The sequence below is a fragment of the Neofelis nebulosa genome, chromosome 11, assembly GCF_028018385.1.
Source record: "Neofelis nebulosa isolate mNeoNeb1 chromosome 11, mNeoNeb1.pri, whole genome shotgun sequence".
Lineage (NCBI taxonomy): Eukaryota > Metazoa > Chordata > Mammalia > Carnivora > Felidae > Neofelis > Neofelis nebulosa.
Window position 1 is genome coordinate 34,558,790 of NC_080792.1, and position 20,199 is coordinate 34,578,988.

Below are 20,199 nucleotides of genomic sequence, written 5' to 3' on the forward strand. Positions count from 1 at the left end.
AATAATCGAAGAAAATTTGGCTGCCTTGGATTTATGGAGAGAAAATACAGTCCACACAAACTACCAATATAGTACTTCATGGTAATTGTCAAAGATTTTTGACGATGCATCAATTGTTGCTAAATGCACTGTATCTTGAGTATCATATTTTGTGTAATGCCTACCTACATTGTATTTCAAAATGTCTAGAGCATGATAGGCAAGTGTGTGATGGAATTTAAGGGACAAAATTCAAGGGAGGCATATTCATAGGTTTCATGGGCCTTGTTAATAGTTTAAGTTTCTTTGCTCATATTCAGTGACAATTTTGGTCAGTGTAGTGACAGAATTGCAGGCATTGAAGAGAAAGAAACATGGATATGTAAGTGGACAATAGATCACAAAGAAGGAGGCATGAAGACATAAGGAGCAGTTAGATCTCATTAACCCAGCAGGAAATTAGGAGTTGAACCAAGGAAGGAGCAAAGGGGTTGGGCAAAGGAGGCAGATTCAAAGGGCTTGAAAACAAAAGGAATTATAAGATACAGTCACCAATTTCAAGGGGATGGCAAGGCAGGGAAGGGAGGGTGAATTTTTGGTGTCTGGCTCAGGAAAGTCTAAATGTGGTATTATTCCCAACACTGAAAAGGACGCATTTTATTTGGGATACTTGTGGGAATTTAACTGGAGAAGTTTCAGGATCTTCAATTTTAGCCAAAACATAAATTTTAAGTCATTTCATCTATTTAGTGGTTGAAGCTACACGAACAGATGCTACTGTCAAACTTCTAGAGTTTGTGAAATAATTGATTTATATTAATTCTTATTTGATTTGGTAATACCTCGGTTAGAGATAATCAATTTTATAATATATTGTTCATGAAACAATCTTATCTGTTCATGACTTAACCATCTATGGAGTGCACTTTTTGTTTGTACTTTTCTTATTATTCTAATGAGAAACAGCATTGTGCCATAGAAACAGCTCTGTCTTTCCAGACATGTAGACTGGGGTTGAAATCGAGTCTGAGCCTTGATTTTTGGGTGGAGAAAATGAGGTTAACAATGTAAATACACAGCACACAGTCTGGACTTAAAGTGAATACTTTATTAAATATTAGCAGACGTTGTTCTTGGCATTTTTGCCAAATCTGTGGGCATAAGCCAGTAATTGATACAGAATCAATAGCCATGGATTATTGAAGGATGTTGACCACTTTAAAAGGTTACAGAGATTTTTAAATGATTCCATACAAAGAAAAGACCGAGGAGTAAGAAAGGCAGATAAGGCAGAGAGTTCTAAATTTTCACTTACATGAAACACTGTTGCTTCTTCTTTTCCTTTGAACTTTTGGTTGTTATTGCTCCGAAGCTAAGTCAAAAAGCTATGATTTAGGATTTTAGTGCCTCTAGATTCCAATAGGAAAAAAAAATATGCCTGGTCTAGTGGAAGAAAATAGATTTAGGAATCAAATCCTATTTCAGATTCTAAACTCATGTTAACACACTATGAACTAAGGGACATAACTGCATTGGGGGGACACAGTTTCGCTATCTGAGAAAAAGGGTAATATACACTTGCCATGCATATACAGTAGGGTCCTGATGAGAATAAAAAATAAAATAGAAATAAAGTAATGTAAAAATGTTGAAAAATTATATTAATATTATAAGTATATTTATACTTAAAGGGCATATTACTATGTGATGCTTTGTATCTTAAAGCAAAATGAGAATGTCAACCTTTCTTTTTATTTCATGCTATTAAATGTGTTGAATCATACTGTACTTGCCAAGAAATGAGACTGGCTGTACTTGCACGTATGAGTGCTCATTTCAATTTTTTTTTGGCTTCTTACCCTATGGTTTCAAAATAGGAACGCTTTTTACATTCAGTTTTTATAAAGACTTCTTTCGTGAGAAACTGCACTTTGAAATACTGGAATTTATAATAATTATACTCTTTTTCAATGATTCAAACATACTACCAATTGTAAGGTGCATCATTATTTCGTGCTATGCCAAGAAGGTTGCTGAGAAGCACTGCCACTTAAACTCCAACACATCTCAGTCTTAGCTTCAGAGTTCTTGAAATGTTAAGAAATATGTACATAGGGTCTGTGATAAATGATAACAGTGTCTTGAACTTGTTCAATCATTAATATTTAAAAATTACACTTCTGGCATACATTATCTACCTCATTTCACATCACAAGATATTAATACCTCCCTTAATACAGAGGAGTGGAACTACAATTTACAAAAAATAAATAAATAAATAAATAAATAAATATATATATATATATATATATATATATATATAAAATAAATATATACATATATATGTATATATATACATATATATATGTATATGTATATATATATATGTATATATATATATATATATTTGCTTACTACCACAGAATTTGGGATATTTTGAGAACAGCAATCCAAGCTTATCCTAAGGAACTTTGTCTTTCCCTTATACCATGCCTTATAAAGGAAAAGGAAAAAAAAAGAGGGGGTAATCATACAAAATTAGAGGTAGCAGTAATAAAAGTTCTAATCCAGTCTATCCAGTAACGCAGAGGTCCATTCTACTTCGTGGCTTATTTGCTGGCTTAGATTCAACACTTCTTCCAAATCTACTTGACTTGGGCAATTTATATTACCCAGTGAATAGAGAGATTTAGGATCCTATAAACCATGATGGGATCAGGATGATCATGGAAACACACACACACACACACACACACACACACACACACACACAGAGTGCCTTAGTTCAGATGCACTTAGTCAAACTTTCAACGCCCAACCATTAAAAGAAAAGAAGGTGAAATTATGACAATATGACAATATGACAAGAAATTAAGACCTAAAGCATGATATAAATAAGATAAACTCAAATGACTTGTATCTTACTCACAGAAGAATTTTGATCCTACCCCATAGCTTCTTTTGATACCTAGCTTGACCCTTCCTTCATTTAACAGAATATTGAAATAACTTCCCATTGCTTCAATTTTAGCTGAGGAATGAAGTTGGTAGATACCATGTTTCAAATTTAGTTTGTGATACTGGTAGATTTTCCTTGGGTTATCAGTGATGAGCTGGAACATCAGAGAGAACTGCCTCCTCCTAAACTTCTATAAATATGCAATACAGCAGGACACCGTGTCTCTATTCTGCAGTGTAACTCATGACATGTCATGGTGTGCTGGCTCAAGCAAGCCTCTCCAGGGGATTGCCTGAAGAGATTCATATCCCTTCTGTGTTGTAAGGTCTGCTTTTGAAACACCACCATGTAGTATGTACGGTTATACTCACCTCATGGGCAATCAATATGGATCACAATGCAGAACTTCCAAAAAAAAAAAGTAGAAGGTCCAGTTAGATCAGTGCTTTTCAGACTTTAATGTGGATGGTAGATTCATTGCACTAAAGGTCTTTTTTGTTTGTTTGTTTGTTTTTACATCTTAGTTTGTGCGTCCTTCAGTAGTATCTTACTCTGACTCTGTGTTTTGGCATAGGAATTTCTTTCTTTCTTTCTTTCTTTTTTTTTTTTTTTGCCAAAATGATAGTATAAAAATTGATGCAAACAAGAGACACTTAAATGTTGCTTCTCTGTTTCCTTTCACATTTACCATCATATAAGCATCCGTGTCTTTTAGAGAATGAAACACTATGTACAGTAGGGAAGTCTTCGAGATTTTTGGTTTGTGAGACTAGGTTGCACAACTAGGCAGCATTTAAGTAATAAGGAAATTGGGGGAAAAACACTTTGTAGATAATAAATATAAAATCTAGTTGAATCATGTTAAGTTTTAGATACTCATAGTACATCAAAGTACAGTCCTATAAAAAGTTGGCGAAATAGACTTCCAATTTCAGTTTAGAAATGTAAAGAGCTGGAAAAATCAGTACTCTTATGCTTACAAAAGGTAAAGACCAGATAACTTGCACATTAATGACTTGTATTTAGCCTATCAAGAGCTGAGATTACAGGATAATTAAGTAAGCTGAAATTTGGAGAAAGGAGGACTCTTACAAGGTGAAAAGGATCTGTACATTCACTGAGTTGGGCAGAAAACACTAGATGGTATATAAATGGGCAAGAAGTTATAGCTAATAGTAAAAAAAAATGATAAAGGCTGAATGTGAATTAGAATGAAAGTATGAAGTAAGGGGCACCAAATATATAAGGAGAGGAAAGGGTGCACTGCTTTTCAGACTTATCTTCCACAATGGAACCAGAGTCTCACAGAGAATACTGGGAGAAATACTAGAAAGCAGCCTCTTGCAGTTCTGGCACAGGTATAAAACAGTATCCACTGCCAACTTGACCCATCCACTCTACCTATCCTAAAGAACAAACATCTTAATGAACAGAGAAAAGATCAACAAAAACTCTTGTCTTCGGGTATATTTCTCATTAAAGTTATGGAATGAGAAAAGAAAAAAAAAAAAAAAAAACAAGCAAACAAGACAAGCACAACTCCTAAAGGAAGTCCAAGGGCAATTGTTAAGGCCCTATCTCTGTGATCCAGGATAGAGTGCCTTACTGAAACCAAAGCATAATCAGAATATCAGAGAAGGTCTTCCTTTGTTCCACCCACCAGCAAGCTAACAAGCATAAGCTTAAATAACAGTTTAATATAATTGAAGAACTACAAAAGACTACACTCCAGATTATTTCTGGAGTGTAGCTAAGGAAGGCAAAATTTAAAGGAGAAGAGGATCGATATTGAGGAAATAATTTAGGGGAAACAAATCCACAGCCTAAACACAAGTTCTCATCAATGCAAGGTTTCTCACCCTCAGCACTACTGGTATTTTGGACTGAATAATTCTTTGTTGTGTGTATGTGAGAGGGGGTGATGTCTTCTTGTACACTGTAGGATGTTAAACAAGTATCCCTGGCCTTTTCTGACTAGATGCCAACAGAACCCTCACACCCAGAGTGAACCCAAAAATATCTCCACACATTGTTCAGTGTTCCCCTGGTGTGTGTGTGTGTACGTGTGCATGTGTGTGTTTGGAGGGGACACTATTTGGTTAAGACTCAGTGCACTAGAAGACTTGGAAACATGATAGATTGAAGACAATCACAGCAACATTAAAGATAAAATCCAACCAAATTTCCAACTTGATTAACACAAAGATTTACACTGAAGGGCTAGAAATAGGAAAGGCATGTTCACCTCCAAATACCTATGGTCCTACACAAGATATCTGGCTCTCAGATAAAAGCTAGGATGTATAGGAATAAGGTCATAACAAAAAAACTCAAAAGACACAAAACAATTATCTTGTTAAAATAGTAAGATAAAAAATTTATCTATGATTGATACATTAAAAGTGCCAAAAAATAAAATAAAAGTGCCAACATGAAAATTAGCTACCATCCCAGATGAGTAACTTCAGAAGACAGATGGAAACTGTACGAAATAGGTAAATATATGAGAAATTAAAAACATAGTAACAGTGATAAAGAACTTCTTCAATGGGATTATCAGTAGATTCATCTCAGTTTAAAAAAAAATAGCGAACATGAAGACAGGTAAATAAAAAATAACCCAAATTAAAAATTACAAAGAGATAAAAGCCTAAAAACACTAGACTAGAGAGCCCCCAAGAGCTATGACAATATATATGTCAAATTTTAAACACATATATAAGTAGAGCCAGAAGGTGGGACAAGAAAGTGAACAAGGTAGAAGAATTTTTTGAAAAATAACATCCAGGAATTTACCAAAATTAATTCCATACAGTAAACCAGAGATCCAAGTAGCTTAGAGAATATCAAAGAAGGTAAACACCAAAACAATTAAGAAAAACAAGCAAACTATCTGAAAAAAAATATTAGCTATACCAAATTCAAACTGCTGGAAGTCACAAAGAAAATCTTTAGAGCACACAGAGAAGAAATACTTATCACAAAAGGATCTAAGATAAGATTTATAACATATTTCTCATGGAAAACCATGCAAGCTAGAGGATGATGGAGGTACATCTCTAAAGTGTTAAACAAAAGATAGGCAAACAAAGAAACCAAACAAAAACAAAGCAAAACAGAACAACAACAAAAATCTTATTAATTCAGAATTATATAACCAGTGAAAATATCCTTCAAAAACTAAGGAGAAGTAGTTGTGGTACTCATCTATTCTTCAGTAAAGGTTAAAGGATACAGAATATGACATTCATCAGAAATTTGGTCTACAATTGGAAACAATTGTATGCATGTGGAAAAAGAATACATCAATGTAAAATGAAATATAAAATTCATTTTCTTTTCTATTTTCAATTGATTTAATAGAAAAATGCCCCTCAAAAGCAAGATAGTAAGAAAGTATTGCATGTGTTTTATAACCTACGTAAAAGTTAAAAAAAACAACAATTGCACAGAGAAGGAAGAATTATGAATATACATTGTAAAGCCCTTACACTACCTATGAAATGGTATCATGTTAAAGTAGACATATTAATTAAAATGTATGCTATAATCCTTAAGTGGACAATAAAAAGTTTATTTTAAAAAGATGTATAATAAATAAGGAAATAGAGGAGATGAGTTGTAATCATAAAAAGTATTCAATGAATCCAAGACAAAGCAGAAAGAAAAGAAAAAGGAACATAAGAGTTCTTTTCAGACCTACTATTTTAATTCAAACATATGAATAATGACTTTGAATGTGAATTGTTTAAACATACCAGTTAAGAGGTAGCTATCTCAGAAAAATAAACCAATCCCCAAGTATATACAGTCTGTGGAAACATGCACTAAATATAAAAATATGGGTAGTTAAAAAGTAAAAAATGGAGAAACATAGACTATGCAAATACCAACTAAAATAGCACTAGATTAGCAATACTGATATCAAACTAAACTCGAAAACAAGGAACATCATCAGGGATAAAGACATATATTATGTAATGATAACTGCACTGATTCTCCAAGACAACACAAAAATTCTAAACGTGTATATAAGTAACACAAGTGCAGCAAAATATATGTGGAAAACACTGAAAGAAATTAAAATCCATTCATATATTGTATACTTCAACACTCCTTTCATAATTATAAAACAACTAGTTAGAAAGTCAGTAAAGATATGGTGGCAAGAATTCTAAAGTGGCCATCCCGATCACCTGTTGTAGAAACCCTGCATAGTCCCCAAGAATATGAATATGGTAGATTTTAATTCCATGATTAGGTTATTTTAACGAAACAGTAGACTTTAAAGAAATGTAAACAGGGAACCCTACCTAATAACATGAGTCTTTTAAATCTGGGAGTAACAGTCAGAAAAAGAAAAGGACAGACATGTAAAGCAATGAGAATGATTTGATGCAAGAGATATCCACTGCTCGCTTTACAAATGGCAGGGGATATATGGCAAGAAGTGTGGGTGGCCCATGTGAGCTGAAAACGGTCCTCAACTGGCAGCCAACAATGAAATAGGGACTTTAATTCGATGAGCACAACCTGAAAGAACATGGAAGTAGATTTTTCCTCAGAAAGAAACAGATAGAAAAATTAGTCCAAGGAATAATCACCAAAACTTCCCTAATTTGATGATAAACATTAGACTAACATGAAAGAAGTTCAATGAATTCTAAACAGGGAAAACACAAAGATATTCACACCTAGACACATCATAATTAAGCCATTGGAAGACAAAGACAAAGAGAAAATCTTGCCATAAGCCATAGCAAAATGGCTCATTATATACAAGAAAAAAACATAATCAAATTAATATCTGACATCTCATCAAAATCAATGGTGCATGCAAAGGTAAAGACCAAGTATTGAAAGAAAGAAAAAGCGTCAACCAATAATTTTATAAACAGAAAAACTATACTTCAAAAAGGAAGGCAAAATAATATTACTTCCACATCAAAAAGATTGAGTATTTGTTACTGGAAGCCAAATACTAAATTAAGTTCTTCAAGCTAAAGGAAAGTGATGTAGTACTTAATACTAGATGATAACTGGAATCTGTAAAGAACATAAAACATTAGTAAAAGTGACTAGGCAATTATAAAGGATACATACAAATAATTTTTTGTTTTGTTTTGTTCTCTTAATTGATTTAAAAGACTTTGTATAAAATAATGTTTTTAAAAATTTTATTGCAGGGTCTACGAAAAGATTTAGTGAACATATATGCACTTACTTGAATGTGTTTCAAAGCCAATCTTAAAAAAATTACAAACTCTAGAATCCATTTATATAACATTCTCATAAAGACAAGTAATAGTATTGTAGGACAGATCAGCCATTACCAGGGCCTAGGGGAAGAGAGAGAGTGACTATAAAGTGATGCTATGAGGAAGTTTTTTGAGAAGATTGAACTCTTTTGCATTCCTAATTGTGGTGGTAATTACAGGAATCTATATATGTGCAAATATTCTTAGAAGGAAACATCCTAAAAAATAATGTTATGGTATAATATAGACTATAAAATTTAAATTGACAAAAATACCCTACAATAAGCTTTATGACAGATGAGTGTCATGGGGCCATATCTGGGAACTATCTTCTCACACAAATGTAAGAAAGGGTAGCATAGTTCTAAGGGGTAAACAAAAATTATCCAATTGGATCATCAGGGATGGGGAAGGAAAGGAAAGTCACTATTGACTTCAACAGCTTCATGCGTGTACAAAGGCATGAGATAAAGATCTTAGGGCATTCTTGGAACTGTCAGTAGTTGGAAGGACAGGACAGTGAATAGGAGAGCAACAAGTGACAGCAAGCAAAGGTCAACTGAGGGAGAACAGAAAAGGTCATTCAACTCAGAAGTACCAAAGGATTTGAAAGCCAGGGAGGAGCATGAAGAAATCAATGTTACAAATTGACAAGAAACCAATTTGGTAAGAAATGAGACAAGCAAGGCATAGAATGGAGGTGGGGGAGGGGGTAGCATGAGAGAACTTTTTGTGATGATATGAGTGTTCTGTATCTTGAGTAGGGTGGTGATCACACGAGAGCATACATATGTCCAAACTCAAATTGTATGTATAAAAATGGGTGCATTTTATTGTTCGTGAATTATACCTGAATAAAGTTGACTAAAGAATACTATAGGGAAATTAAAAAGAACAAGTTACTCCTAAATATTATGACATGAATGGATTATATTAACATAATATTGAGTAAAAAAAAAAAAAAAAGAAATCTATAGCATGTTCAACAGACAAAGCTAACCCATGGTTACAGAAGTAAAAGAAAAAAATACGTTTGAGAAGAAATGACTGGGAGGGCCCTAAGGAGGACTGTGTGTGTGCCAGTGACATTTTATGTCTTGAACTGACTGGAAATTATATCTATGCATACACTGTATCAAAGTAATTGAGATATACTCACAAGTTACACATTTTATGTAAATCTGCTATACACAAATCTTTTAAAAAACAGAAAAGATGAAACAACAAGGATGGTAGGGGAACCCAAGATGAAATATACAGATTGTGAAGAAGGAATCTAACTATATGACAAATATATGACATATGCACCCTGAAAAGGAGAATAAACTAACCTAAAATATTCGTAACACAGTGTTTTGACTAAATACTGTTAAGCTAAAAAAGGAAAAAGAAAACTGTACACAAGCGATTTACTCTTATTGGTAGATTTTTTGTTTGTTTTTCGCAAAAGTCCAAGTCAGCAATTCTGACTACTTTACATGTGTACAAAGTTTGGACAAGCAAACACGGTATAGATAATGAGAGCCAGGTTCCTCCTTGTAAAGAAACATGTTTAAAATAAACAAAGTAGGAAAGGCTAGAATGCACTCTGAGGTGGTATGTCAGAGTGAGAGATATCAGAATGTACTCATATTTGTTTTGATTGATATATTTGATAGATGATAAAGTAATACAGATATATGTGTGTACATGGTTAGTACAAATAGATTTCCTAGCATGTTTGCTAAGAAGATCTAAAATCAGTAAAACTTCAGGGGCATGTGGGTGACTCAATCAGTTGAGCATTCGATTCTTGATCTTGGCTCAGGTCATGATCTCATGGTTTGCGAGACTGAGCTCCATGTCAGGCTCTGGGCTGAGAGCTCCGAGCCTGCCGGGTATTCTCTCTTTCTTTCTCACTCTGCACCTCCCCAGTGTGTGCATGTGCTCTCCCTCTCTTCTCTCTCTAAATAAATAAATAAATAAATAAATAAATAAATAAATAAATAAATCAATCTTTAAAAAAATCAGTAAAACTTCAGTAGTGTATCACTTGGTTTTTAAATACCATTTTCCAAGAAGAATATAGGGTTCCTTGGAGAAATATTTGAATCTTGAAATGGAGGAGGGAAATACCAGAAGGCTCTGGAGAAACTTGTGGGGCTAGAAAATAGAGAAGTGTTATAAAGAAAGAAAAAGGATGGGTACATGCTGAAGGACACCAGGAACCAACAATGAAAGAGCACCCAATGGCCAAAGCTGAAACAATTTGAGGAATAAAATAACAATAGCATTAAATGACTATTCAAAATATATATCCACGAGTCTAGCACAATACAAACAATTGAATGAATGAGTGAATGAATGAATGAATAAATAAAGTATGATAATTCTTCCTTACAGAATTATAGTTAGTTAATAAAAAAAGCATGTGGGAAATAATTTTCTAAAATAACCATTAGAACACTACAGTAATAATAATTGTTGCAGGTAGGATCCACTGTGAATACTAAAATCAGTGGGCGAAACTTTAAAAAAAAACAAACAACCCAGGATATCATTATACCCTCAAAGTCTCTCCCCAAATATTTTTTATACCTTTGGTGCTTTTAACATATATTTAAAAATTCTTTCAAAGGTTTCCTTTCAGGAATTGAAACTTGATTATTCTTCGTGTAAGTGGTCTTATGGATTCACTTCTAAAAAACAATACATGGAAAGAGAAAAACAGTAACTCCATAGTGGAGAAACGTGAAAGACACTCCCTTCACCCTTAACCAAATGGTCCAGGTGAACTTCATGAATAATAAGACAACATGAGATGAGAAAGGCACTTCATTTCTGTGCCATTTCTTCCAAATGTAAATAAACTCTGTGTAACCAAGAGAGAACACCAGGCAAAAAAAGCAGGCATTCTATGCCATAATTGATCAAAAGTGTGAAGGTCACAATAAACAAAGATTGAAAAACCTTCTGGAGTGTTGTGTCCTAGATTGGATTCTTATAGAGAAAGGATATTAGTAAAAACCTGGTGAAATACAGGGGCTCCTGGGTGGCTTGGTCGGTTGGGCGGCCGACTTTGGCTCAGGTCATGATCTCGCGGTCCGTGAGTTCGAGCCCCGCGTCGGGCTCTGGGCTGACAGCTCAGAGCCCGGAGCCTGTTTCGGATTCTGTGTCTCCCTCTCCCTCTGTCCCTCCCCTGTTCATGCTCTGTCTCTCTCTGCCTCAAAGATAAGTAAACGTTAAAAAAAAAAATTAAAAAAAAAAAAAAAAAAAAACCCTGGTGAAATACAAATAAAATCTGTAGTTTATTTAATGGTGTTTAATTATCAATGCTAACTTCTCAGTTGTGGTAATTGAACTACAGACAAATACAATGCCAACATTAGGGGAAACAGGGTGAATGGTATCTGGGTCCTCTTTGTGCTGTCCTTGAAACTCTTCTGTAAATTTAATTTCAAACAGAAAAAGTGTATAAGAAAAAAAGATAAAAATAAAGTTAACAGCATAGTTCTGGAAGACAGAAGAAAGCTCAGAGCTAGAGGTGTAAATGTGGGAGTTGCTGTTGAAGAGATAGAAGTTGAAGCTTGTAGGAGGAGAAATTATATCATCTAGGGAGAATACACATTGCTTTGAGAAAGGAGAACTAGACCCCTACTCTTCTGGAACTTATTAGGTCCATTTAGGATTTTAGCAAATTGAAATTCCAAAAAGTTCTATCTGTATGTTTGAGAACATCACAGTCATGGTACACCTTTAAAGAGTGCAGTCACGGGGCGCCTGGGTGGCGCAGTCGGTTAAGCGTCCGACTTCAGCCAGGTCACGATCTCGCGGTCCGTGAGTTCGAGCCCCGCGTCAGGCTCTGGGCTGATGGCTCGGAGCCTGGAGCCTGTTTCCGATTCTGTGTCTCCCTCTCTCTCTGCCCCTCCCCCGTTCATGCTCTGTCTCTCTCTGTCCCAAAAATAAATAAAAAACGTTGAAAAAAAAAATTTAAAAAAAAAAAAAAAAAAAAAAAAAAAAAGAGTGCAGTCACATTACCTCAATTTGATCTCAATCTCAGATCCAGAGAGTAACTTATGCTGTCATACTTTATTTATATTTAAAATAAGCTGATTATTTTCCTATTCTAAGGGACTTTTGCCAAGGATGTTGTAGGTAAAGTACTTAGCAGAATGCCTAGCACCTAACAGTCACTGAATAAATGATAGCCATATTTAATATTCATTTTAAAAGACAGAAGTCTAGAGAAAGTGAAAGATATTAGACTTTGATTCCCTTGATAACTGTTCTTGATTAATTTTGATGATAAAAATTGAGTAGGTTAATTTGAAGAACTCTGAGGGAACCAGAGTCAGCATTCAAGGGTCATTAAAATATATGCCTGTTGAGATGCCTCCTATCTCCTAAGCCATTTCTACTTGATTTTTATAGACTTGGTTCTTATCTTAGAGATAAGAATCCTACTGGGGTGTTTGGAGGAAGCAGAGAGATGAGGTCCTAAATATGAAGCAATGTCTCTTGGGGGATTTTGTTCTATTTGGACCCATTGCCTGGTTACTCCACTTACCTCACCTCTCAAATTATTACTTCGAGGAAGTACAGTTAAATGTTGGAGTGTCTCCAAATCACCAATGCTTTAAGCCCCAAATAACATATCTGCCCTTCTTTAATTATAGATTTTTAAATTAAAGGTTTATAATAGCAATAGGGCCTTTGTGCAGTTGTCTTGAACCTGACAGATGTAGTATATGTAATGACAAGATTTATTGCCTAAGTAAACAGTCAAGAAAGGCTATAATGAACTGCAGCAATCCAGCCAAGATGTAATGGGGACATGAATTAGTGCCTCATTCTCCCCTTGAAGGCAGCATTGGTTTTGTGCTCCAGAAAGGGGGTGAGAATTACTATTGTTATTTAAAATAGAGTAACAATTATTATTGGAATTAGAATCTGATATTGAAAATTATTCTGAATTTTTAATGAAAATTCTTTTTAAGTATTTATTTCAAGTTTAGTGAGTAACTAACAATATATTCATCTGTGTACCAAAGTTACTTAGAAGATGGGTAAAGGGAAAAAAAAAAGAATCTTCCCTACTTTCAATGTCATTTTCTAATAATTTAACTGTAAGACATTCAGACACTCAAGACTGAGTGTCAATTGACTGGAAAGAGCTTCCTTTTGGTCAGGGAAAATAATTCATATATCAATGTTATCTTAAGTGATTCCTCTGAGTGATGATATGTAACCACCTGGGTACAAAGACATGAACCCTATCGGACTATGCCGCACATTTATAACTATTAGGAGAGCTGAGCCATGATTGCATATTGTGTGCCCTGCATAAAATAAGTCCCCAAACTTTCCTGAATGTGGCCTAATGCAGTAACATAAAGTTCCACATACCAAAGAAGTCCTCAAGTATCAGAGTGATAGAAAATAATACCTTTTTATTATAATTCATTCTATTCTAGATTTGTAAGTTTCTGCCAGGAACAAATGTGAAGACCAAGCAGGATGCAGCTTTCCTATTCCCCTTTCTGTGTTCTCTTCCATAGGATCTTGTGTATCAGCAGGACTGAGCAGAAATTTACTCACAGAGTGGTTGAGCAGAAACTATGGCAGCAAACACTCAATTTTTTTAGGATCCACAGTTTCACATTCCACTCAGAGCAAACTGTGTTATTGTAGAATCTCTGAATATAATCACAAGAAAATTTTTCTCTCCTCTTGCCACCATGGACATCTTTAATTTCACTTTAGTTTCCACTAGCCTAATCTCTGTTCTAAGGTCAATTTCCATTCTTCATTGAGTCTCTTTTCCTGATTTCTACAGATTCTCTTTAAGGAGGCATGATGGAGGGCAAAGGTGGCATAGTTAAAACTATCAAAAATGCTCATGAATTGCAACTACCCATATAATATTATTACACATTGAGTATGGGTTGCTAAGAATTTTTCTGTAAAAAAATTAAAACAAAAATTATTGTTTTAAGTGTTTTAATACTTCCTATTATTACATAATAGAAAGTATGGTTTCTGTTGGCAGATAGTAATTGAATATTGGCTCCTCTCCTTACTAATTGTGTGACCTTGAGCAATTGCATCTGGGTTCCCTTGTCTTTAATCTGGGAATAAACATAATAGCTATCTCAGCTGTATAAGAAGATTACGTTTATAAATGCCTAAAACATACAGAAGCACTCAAAAATTAGATTTTCAAAAGACTATAATTAAAAAATTATATATACTTTCTATATTTGACTTATGTTGTTTGCAAATGACAGAAAACAAAACTGACTTAGAGAAAGGAAGGCTATTTAGCTTGACATATGGTTTTAAACAACCTCATCAAAATCTACTTTTGTCTCCTGTATCTTAGGTCTGCATCCTCTGTGAAGACTTTATTCTCAGACAAGTATTGAATATAGTCACAATACGGCTGCTAGTATGTCTCAGGGCTCTATCCTTCCCAGTTGATATCAAGTGGAAAAGAGTAAGAAACTGTGTTCCAGCATTTCCAAGCTAAACTTTACTGAAGGCCAATCCTTGAACCAATATTGGAAGCCAAATAAATGCAACACTTATACCTAATCCATGTTATCTGCACTTAAGGTAGAGTTAAGACCTTTGGGAACATATGAACTGATATGGACACATGGAAGGAAAGGCATGGGCCTAGAGAGAAATTGGAGAACTGTTACCCATAAGAGGATGAGTAGCTTCTAGACTGCAAGAACAGTTGATGTACATGACAACCCAGAAGAACATAACCACCTAGATATAAGATCATACTCTCAGTATATGCATGTAATTCACTAGCACAAGATAGCAGAAAGCTAAAACACTACAGAGGTGATGATGAAATAATAACATAATAGATGATGATGGGTACTATATATTGCATTTACATTCAAAAGTGTTCTTCACTTTTAAAAGAATTCCGCATACAAAATCTCATTTTTTCTATGCAATATCCTGCAAAATAACCATGGGTTCATCTTCAGCTTTGTACTTTGAAGGAAACCGAGGCTCAATTTTGTTAAGTAATTTTTCCTAAGGTTATGCAAATAGCTTGAAGTGGAATTAAGGTTGGAATCAATGTCTACTAACTTTTAACCTTGTGCATTTTCATGGCATTGCCTTACCGTATTAGAAAGTTCTAACCAGTGATTCATATCCTGGGAAAATGTCAGGAGGAAGGGGTACCATGTTAAGTATCAATACCTCTGCAAGATATATGAAGTGGGTAGCAACTGGTAAGCACTGCCTTTTTGATGCTTTAGAATTCTATATGATACTGCTATAAAAATCATGTCACTCTCTGTAGAGTGGGCAAAAAATTTAGTTAATGGAAAAAAATGATTAGAGGTAGAAGGCTGTTCAGCGGCTCTAATGGTCTCAATTTTGTTCACAAAATAACTTATAAACCATTCATAGTATTCTACCAGTACCTCCTTCTCTTGATTTATAATCTCTTTTTTATGGGTTCAGAATGGAATCAATGGTCTGGAAGAGCACAGGAGGGTAATGTTTCCCAGAAGACATGGTATTAGAAAAAAAAATGTGCTGCCCTTGCAGCTTTTGATGCACTTTCTCATTGGTCTACAGGTTGTTTTCTTTCTCAAGTATGATCTGGAAATGTACAACCAGAGGATCTCAATAAATGCTTCAATGTGTGACCAACTAATTTTATTAACATCAGTTCTCTCTGAAATGATGCTGCATTTACTCGGTAACAGAAAAAAGTGGCATGAATGAGGAAGCTTGGGCACAACTCAGTGACTGAGAGAAAAGAACTGCCACCCGTGAGGACTGGGCATCTAGGCTTCACATTTCTCTGTAAATGACAGTTTTGATAGGACTAAAAATTAATCTATCTTCCCCTAAAAGTACCACCTTCATGAAGAAAATACCCTCAATATTTGTAATCTGTATTGTGTTTGTCAGGGGCCATTATTTCCACTGCTTTGCTAAGGAGAAAACAATTTTCTGTGTCATTCATGGCCTCTTTTCCAGTCTTCCTGTAAAGTAAAATGCATTTGCAAACATTTTTGGAATTAAAAGTTCCCCTGTAGTCCTTGACAAGGTAAAACTAACCTTTACCTCATGAACATTTAATAAACTAGTATCCAGTTGTCCCAAAGAGCCACCCATCCATTCATTGAGCCACTAATTATCAAGCCTTGAGAAACATAATTACTTGGAATTTGAAAGATTATGTCCCCAGCCCTCTAACCAAAGACTAGCACCTCAGATTTTACTTGCAGGTTACTGCTTCCCTTATTCATGACAGTTATTTGTTATGAAAAAGAAGTGTGTTACTATTCCATTCAAGATTTGTCAAAACCTATCATATATTTGTTACTCGTGCTATGGGACACAGCAATGTAAAATAGTCATAAATGTTGTTTTAAAATATGTGATTTCTATCAGCTTTCGCCTAAGGGTAATTTAAATAATTTATGGTAAAACAGCTAATTTTCTCTTTGACTTCTCTCTGGTGGTTATAAAAAAAGTTTAAAAACATGAATTAATCATCAGGTAGTAAGCTATCATATTGTGCCATGATTGTGTTCTAAGAATTAAGAATTTATATCATTTAGTGAATTCTAAATGCAAAGGTGAAGCTTAATGCTTATGATGATATTTGAGGTAATGACATATAAGATGATCAGACTTTTGGTTCTGGTGCTGAATCATGGTTAATTAAGGGAAGGTGAAAAGAAAACCTCCTAAGAACTTACTTTTAGATGGCAATGGCCCAAATGCCGTGGAAGTCTATGATGGCCAAGAGGGAACATACTCTATTGATTGAAACTAATCCCTGCCATGCTTCAGGAATGACTACCAAATGCAGTCAGAGGTATCTATTGTATTATTGCAGGAAGAAGAACAAAACTTTACACTTGACTAAGCAAAGGCGCAACGAAATCTATAAATCAATGCGAGTTGGGTCTCTGTTCTTCCAGAATATGAACACGGATTGCTGGAAACTCTTATGGTTTTTTGGAAGCCATCCTTTTGCTCTACCTATTAGTCTAGGAAAACAGATTATCATTAACTGCATGAGGACATGAACATCTCTTCCCCTGCCTATACCCCTGCAGTCCTCTCCATTGCATCTGAAGTAATAGACATTAAGGCTGGCTGCCTTCCAGTCCAGAAGTTCTGATCTGAGACTGCATGCAAAATGATTGTGAATTTGTGCCTATGCGGATTTTTTTTTTTCCTGTAGAATACATCCATAGATTTCACTGCGTTCTTATAATCCTCTGAAAAGTTAAAAGAAAGACTGGTCTAATCCAACACAATTGTATCTCTCTCTCTCTCTCTCTCTCTCTCTCTCTCTCTCTCTCTCTCTCTCTCTCTCTCTTTGTCGCTCAGGAGAGACAAAGACATATTGGAAATAGGTCTCAACAGATACAGTAAGTACCCACTGCTGATTCCAGGCAGAGGCAGAGCTATAACCCAAATCTTCTATCATCCATATTAACTGCTACTTCTACAAGAGGGCTAGCTTCTCTTGAATAGTGTGGTGGTGGCACCTCCCAAAAAAACAACTTAAAAAGAAGAAAAGGAAAAGGAAAAAGAAAATAAAGAGGAAGAAAGGGAAAGAAGGTTAGAGAAAGAACTAGAGAGAAATCCTGGAAAGTCAATGATTCCAACTGTTCAAAAGCCTGTATCTTCTATTAATACAATTGTTTATCATTTGCAAATTTTGTGTTTGGAATTATTATTAGATTAAAAATCTCTTTACAAATTGGCTTTTTTGCAGGTAGTTCTAACTTGTCTCCAAAATTAAGTTATATAATAAAAATCTAATTCTAAGAAAATCTATTGATAAAATGGATCAAGATATATTGGTCAACTTAGAAATACAACATGATGTTTTCTAAATTCACCTTCTAATTTTAGAACCCATCACTGTAAAATGTGGGATGATTACAAAGAATTGATAGACATCCTATTGAATAAGAACTTAAATGACAAAAATTGCTAAAATTTGGCCTGCCTTTTCATCCCTTTTATTACAAAGACATGAAGTTTTATACTATTTGGGGGAAAAGGCAAAGACTGTTACCTTCCCTATTTCATTTAGCATTTCTAAGTGTAAGTTTCACTTTGTTTACTTCTTCCATCAATTAAAATATGTTTTCTTGGAAAGATTTATAGGGTCATACCAGTGGTTCTAAACACATGAAACATACCTTATCATATGTTCAAAACCACTTTTAAAGTTTTGAAAGAATCTGTGAAGCCTATAAAATTATAACCATAGTCTTGAATATAGCAGGAAGTACTATAAGTCAAGTGATTCAAATTATCAACCACATAAGGAACTAGCATTTGATTATTTCAGGACTAGAGTCAGGAGCAAGCACTACAATTCAGAATAATGAATAATTTGTTTTGTGTGTATATGTGTGTATATGCATACATGTGCATACTGTATAAGGATCTACTTGCCAAGTCCCAAGATCATTTTTCAGTTTTCCTGATTTGACTTTTCAATGTCATTTTACATATTTAACTACTCTTTCATGCCTGAAGTATTTTTTTTCCAGGCCCTTTGAAAGTATACTCATCTGATTTTCCTCCTACTTTATTGGCTATTCTGACTTAACCAACTTAACTCGCTCCATTTTCTCATTCTGACCTCTACATGTCCTTTGGGTTCTTATCTTTTTTTTTTTCATGTCCTTTATTTACATACATTTCCTACATACTCACCCAATCCCATATTGTTTAGCCACCCAAACATGCTTCTGACATACAAATTTCTTTTATTGATGTTTAGCTCTCTCCCGAACTCCAATCATTTCTACTTGGCTATCCAAGAATTTCAACTTACATGTGAAAGTAAAGAATAAACAAACAAAAATATATTTTCTCCAATACACTTTCTATTTTCAGACTCTGCCATTTCAAATAATTGCTCAGGCCAAAGACCTAAATGTTATCCTTGATTCTTTTTTTTCCTCACACACTTCCCTCATTATATTAGCCATCAGCAATTCTGGTTAATACTGGCTTCAGAATTTTCATCACATTACAAATTTCCTCCATTTTCACCACTATGACCTCTGAATAAAACACTAGCATTGCTCAGAGACTACTGTAATAGCCTTCTCTTTAATTCATTGTGTCTACATTTGGACCTGTATGGTCTACTCTCCACCCACAAGCCAGACTGATTTCTTTTTACTTAAGGTCATGCTATTTTCATGCTTAATATCCTTCTATAGCTTCCATTCATGCTTAGAATAAATCTAAACTTCTCGCCTTGGCCTACATAGCCATCTATGATTTTATCCTTGTCTACTTCTCCAACATATTTTCCTCAGACTATGTTCCTTACTGGCAATGTTCTAGTTCAAAGTCATTCCCTCTTACCTTTGTACATACGTAATATTATCATCTGCATATCCTGGGCCCTCTGACTGGAATCACTCTCCCTAATTCTCTCTCCATCATTAGATTTTAAAACACATTGCATCTTCATTGACTGTAGGGGCAAACCATTTATTACCATCCCATACCACTTACTATTATACTCTACTTTATTCTTTTCTGACTTCATGCTCTCTAGACCAATAGAATATATTATTGGTCAACCCCCACAAACCCAACTATAACAGTGCTCACCATGAGTACAGAGACTTTTCTTTTATTCAACACTGAATTCCCATAACCCAGATTAGTGCCTATATACAACAGATGCTCAGCAAATAATTCTTGAATATGTATGTTTTTGCATATTGAAGTATTGTGTTTACATAGTTATATATTTAAATATTAATCATTCAGTCACTCACTGCATAAGGAATTTCCTTGGTAAACCAAATATAACAAAACCTGGCTTAATCAAAACTCTGAATTAAGTAAAACTGTAGATATAATAATTTCCTGATTCAAAGAAAACATCTGAATTTTAGGGAAAAAAGTGGCAAACAGCACCATACACCTATACAATGATTTAATAAACTGTTAAGAAAATAACTTTATTTCCATGTGTTTGGT